At 43.0% G+C, this 5,525-nt stretch overlaps 1 non-coding gene across 1 annotated transcript; it reads right to left on the reverse strand.

The window, feature by feature from the left end:
* Nucleotides 1-563: 563 nt before the first annotated feature.
* TRNAW-CCA (transfer RNA tryptophan (anticodon CCA)) lies at nucleotides 564-636 on the reverse strand. The gene has a single exon. It is a non-coding gene; the product is annotated as a tRNA-Trp (tRNA).
* Nucleotides 637-5,525: the final 4,889 nt, after the last annotated feature.

Here is a 5,525-nt window from a genome sequence, read left to right on the forward strand (position 1 = left end):
GACCATAGTGACTTTCAGTGATGGTGATTCCTGCACTTGCACTTGCCTCTTTCTGCCAAGTCTTAAAGGGAAGAGGAGTCTAGGAAACATTTCCAGCTGAGTCAAGTTGACACAATACAAACCACACATCCCTGCCCACCTCTCTTGCCTCTTCTTGCCATCATCCTCTGTGATGGTTCATTTTAAGTGTTGACTGGGCCACAAGATGCCCAGATACCTAGTTAGACATTATTTTGGCTGTATCTGTGAGGGTGTTTCTGGGAGAGAGTAGCATTTGAATGGGTAGACTGAGCAAAGCAGATTGCCCTCCCCAGTGTGGGTGGGCCTCATCTAATCAGTTGAGGGCTTGAATAGAACAAAAGATGGAAGAAGGGAGAATTCCTTTTGTTTTTAAACAATCCTTTATATTTTTTTTAAATATTTATTTATTTGGCTGCACCAGGTCTTAGTTGCAGCATGTGTGATCTTCGATCTTCATTGCAGCATGCAGGATCTTTAGTTGTGGCATGTGGGATCTTTTAGTTACAGCATGAGGACTCTTAGTTGCGGCATGTGAGATCTAGTTCCTTGACCAGGGATCGAACCTGGGCCACCTGCATTGGGAGCATGGAGTCTTACCCACTGGACCACCAAGGAAGTCCCAGAAGAAGGGAGAATTCTTGATCCCTAGCTGGCTGCTTAATCTGAGGCATCAATCTTCTCCTGCCCTTCACCTGGGACTTACACCATTGACTCTACTGGTTCTCAGGCCTTTAGGATGGACTAGAACCACACCACCAGCTTTCATGGGCTTCCAGCAGATGGTGGGACTTTTCAGCCTCCATAATTGCATGAGCCAATTCCTTATAATAAATCTCTCTTTCTATCTCTCTCTTTTCATATATATATATTATTTGTTCTCTTTCTCTGGAGGACCCTAATGCATCCTCTTTTCTATATCACTCTTCTTTCAGTTCCCAGAAGTCTCCAAGTTCTTTCCCACCTCAAGGACCTTTTACTTCTAGCTGAAATATTATTCCCCTCACCACCTCCTTGCCTAGCTCCATTTTCCTCATCCTTTAGAGTCAAGCTAAAGTCATTTTCCCTGGACTTCCAATATAAATTATCTTCCCGTTATTTTTCTCTTATATACAACTTGAGGATGTATATATACAACAAAGAGACAAGTCTCAACACACAGCTTGGGGTGTATATTTACTTGTAACATCTCTTTCTTGTGCCAGCTCTGAAGCTCTTTGAGGACAGGGATCGTGTCTATTTTGTTCTTCAGTGTAACCCCAGTGCCTGGTGTGTTGTAGCTCCCAAAACATATCTATTAAATGAAAGAACATAGTCATTTTCAAGGCCAATGTTTGATATAGTATTTTAGAGGAAAAAAAATAGGTCCCTTGCCTAATACATGGCTTCATTTTGCTATACAATTTATGGTTGACACAGCATAATTTATTATAATTTATTATACAGAGCAACAAAAAATACAATACTTAAAGTTTCTGCCAGGAGGCAAAAATTAGCCATACCACCCACTAACTCTGGGAGACCCCATAGACTTGGAAAAACCATTGGAAGCAACTGCTAAAACTTTGTTTGTGATGTGATTGAATAACTAGCTCTCAGAAGGAATTTTAATGCTCATCGTACAAGGTCCAGAAAGTTTCTGTGGCATAATGGCCCACATACATTCAGAGCTCTACGTGCTTCCTTAATGTCTACATCATTTTCTCTGTGAGAAAGAATGCTTTATCTTTAGTTTGCTTAAAAATTTTTTTCCAAAAATTCCAGACAATCATAATCCCAGTGATAGCAGAGCTTTCTACTATAGTACATGAGCTGACGAACACAAAGAGGTTTGTGGAATCCCTGAGGCATAGTGCATGCTTAATAAATGATACGTTCCTTCCCACATCCCTAGGGATATTTTCTTCTAAGGATTAAATAAACTTGCAATAAGTAGTAAATAAATCCTAGAGATCTAATGCATAGTATAGTGAATGTAGAGAACAGCACTGTATTATGATCACCAAACTGGCTAAGAGACTAGATCTTGATTGTTCCAACCACTAAAAGGAAATGATAACTATGTGATGTGCTAATTACTGCTACAATAGCAATCATATCACAATACCTAAATGTATCAAATCAACATGTTGTACACCTTAAATGTACATAATGTTATATATCAAATATATCTTAATTTTTTTTTAAGTGCTATTTAACTCAGACTACTGATTATGAAAATGTCCCTGAAAGAAAATAGATAGGTAAGTAAAGGAATTTTATTTGGGGAAGATAAAAGTGAATATTTAAAAAGAGCTGCTGGGCCTTACCTCTGCTCTCTTTTGAAGCTTAGCTATAAATCTATAGCATGCTTCTTTCTTTCTTCCTTTTTTAATTTAAAAAGCTGGAGAAAACATTAAATTTGGAAAATAACTCTTTGGAGGAAGGAGCTCAGTGTTTTCGGGGACAGTCCTGGACGTTGAACATTCTTCCATCTGGTCCCCATAGGAGAATTCTCTCTTCTTCCGCCACATCTCAGCATCCCTGTGGTTATAACTGAGCTCTTCCACTCTTTACATAAGAACCAGGCTAGCTAAACCATCTCTGTGGAATGGGATCATGGGCTTTTCCTGAGGCAAAGGTGGATGTTCTACCACTGTCTGGACTTGGTGGGCGATCTGTAGCTTTTGCACAGGTGCAGCATTCATCCTCCTCATCAGCATCACCTCTCTGAGGATGATGCCACCACCCTCTATTCTAGAGGGTTACAACTGGCCTGAACTATGGCCAAGAGGGTCATCCACATAGATTGGACAGATTGGAGAGCTGGCAAGTCTTGTGCCATGAAGCAGGGGCCATAGGCTGCATGTAATGGGTGGACAGTCCTCTACAGGTGGCAAGAGGACAGTCAATGCAACTTCCAAGCACTGGTAATTTATGCTTCCTTAGGTGCTTACTTAAGTGAAGATTAATGTCTCCCCTTAGTGACACAGCTCTGTGTTCCTTCTCAGCCCACAGACAGTGGCTCTCAAAGAGTAATCCCCAGACCAACAGCATCGATAGCACTTTGTTAGAAAAGCAGATTCTCGGTCAGTCCCCACCCAGACCAACTGAAACCCTTCAGGGTGGGGTCCAGCAATCTGAATGTCTTAACAAACCCTCCAGGTGACCCCGATGTGCACTAAAGTTTGAGAACTACGGCTCTACTCTAGGGCAGTTCTTCCCCAGCTGTGCTTCGTACTACACTCTCTTGGGAAGCTATGAAAATCCCAATGCCCAGGCTTCACCCACACTAATTCAGTCAGAATCTGGCAATGAGACTTGGGCATCAGGAGTTCTTAAAGATCCCCCAGGGTAATTCAAAATGGGCAAGCGAGTCTGAAAACCACTGCTCTATCTAGGGCCTCACTGCTCAATAGTGTGGTCTCCGGACCTGCAGCATCCATTGGCATCACCTGGGGCTTGTTAGAACTGTCAGATCTCAGGCCCCAGCCCAGACCTGCTGAATTAGTCTGCACTTTAACAAGATCCCAAGTGACTCATAAGCACATTAAAATGTGACAAGCACTGGCCTGGGGTACAAAATACGCAATCTGAAGTGCGTGTCTCAAACTTTCTGACTTATAGATCAATGATTTACTGAACCGGGTCCAGAGGTGGCTGATTTTGTTTTTCTGGTTCTCTGGTGACACTCCCCCTCCCCCCTTCAATGGGGGAGGGGAGAGCACCTGGGGGAAAGGAAATAAATTCAAAAAGCACCTCAAGGGGGCCCTACAGAGCGAGTAAGGGAGGAAGAAAAACTCTAGTTACCATTTGAGTGTATTCTGGCCATATTCTGTTCACCATATTATTAATCACCACTTTGTCCAATAGCAGCTCCCAGGAGGCCTCCCCATAAACCAGCTGTTTCTTTCTCTCTCTCTCTCTCCACCCCACCCTCCAATTTCTTATTTCATTATTTCTCAATATCTTACCAGACCACTACTGAATGATTCAGAAAGTGAAACCAAGGATGATTCAGAATTGGAATAAATATTAACCACGACTTACTATTAAAGAAGTGGAAGGAGGTCCAGATTAAAATAGGCCGACACTGTGACCAAAGGCAATAGAAATTTTATTGCCTTGCAATTTTTTTAACCTATAAGATCTTTTTTATTAACCCAATCCACATAGTTAGCTTTTTTCCTCATCTCCGTATATGTGTGTTTGTGTGTTGTCATGACGAATATGAATTTTCAGGATGCCTGTGTATCCTGGGCAGCAGGGTATAGAAAGAGCCTTCGGCTGGGAGTAAGTGTCCTTCACAGCAAGTCACTTTGCTGTGCTGGACCTAAGTTTTCTTGCTTCTACAGTAAGGGAGTTTACAGTTGTGGCTGCAGATTCAGATACCTCCAGGGGCCTAGGTAGAAATCTAAATGGGGCAAGGGCAGCCCCTCTCTCTCCTTATTAATCTGTGAAAATGTGGGTCCAATGCTGCCAGATTTCAAAGGAAACAAGAAAAGAAAATCTGGACTTTTTTGTTTGCAATTTCTCAGTTTTTGAATATTGGTAACTAATAGAAAATTTCCCCCAGAATTTGGAAACCACACCAAACACTCCTGAGGCCATAGTCCACCGGGGCTAGCTAAGTATTGTCCTCCAGACTCAGTGATATCTCAGCACTCTTTAAGAATTCTAGGGCTTCCCTGGTGGCGCAGTGGTTGAGAGTCCACCTGCCGATGCTGGGGACGCGGGTTCGTGCCCCGGTCCGTGAGGATCCCGCGTGCCGCGGAGCAGCTAGGCCCGTGAGCCATGGCCGCTGAGCCTGCGCGTCCAGAGCCTGTGCTCCGCAACGGGAGAGCCCACAGCAGTGAGAGGCCTGCGTACCGCAGAAAAAAAAAAAGAATTCTAATTCTACCCCTTTAATAAATTTGTTGTTTTTTGTGTAGTCATATTTTTGTCTCTAGTTTATTCTTTCAATAAATATTTGATTACTCATTATAAGCCAGAAACCATAGTTGATTGGAAAAAAAAAGAGTGAGATGGGGCTTCTACTTTTAGGTGAGCAAATGGGAAAGCTAAGTGAGATACTCCAATAAATAATAAGGCTCAGTGAATAATTAGGCTTTTTGAAAAGTCTAAGGAAAGGCAGATCTGGTTCTTTAGTCAGACACACAGTCTTTTTGAGGCTTGGTATTTTCATCTGTAAAATGGGGGAGAATAATACCTCCCCATCAAGCCTGCGTGAAGATTAGAATTCTGTCTGTAACGTACTTGGCATATAGATGATGCTCAATAAATAATGCTATCTAGCGCTACTACTTTTTTTTTTTTTTTTTTTTTTTTTTTTTTTTTTTTTTCTGTATGCGGGCCTCTCACTGCTGTGGCCTCTCCCGTTGCGGAGCACAGACTCCGGACGCGCAGGCTCAGCGGCCATGGCTCACGGGCCCAGCCGCTCCGCGGCATGTGGGATCTTCCCAGACCGGGGCACGAACCCGTGTCCCCTGCATCGGCAGGCGGACTCTCAACCACTGCGCCACCAGGGA

This window comes from Lipotes vexillifer, unplaced genomic scaffold (genome assembly GCF_000442215.2).
Source record: "Lipotes vexillifer unplaced genomic scaffold, Lipotes_vexillifer_v1.1 scaffold232, whole genome shotgun sequence".
Classification (NCBI taxonomy): Eukaryota; Metazoa; Chordata; class Mammalia; order Artiodactyla; family Lipotidae; genus Lipotes; species Lipotes vexillifer.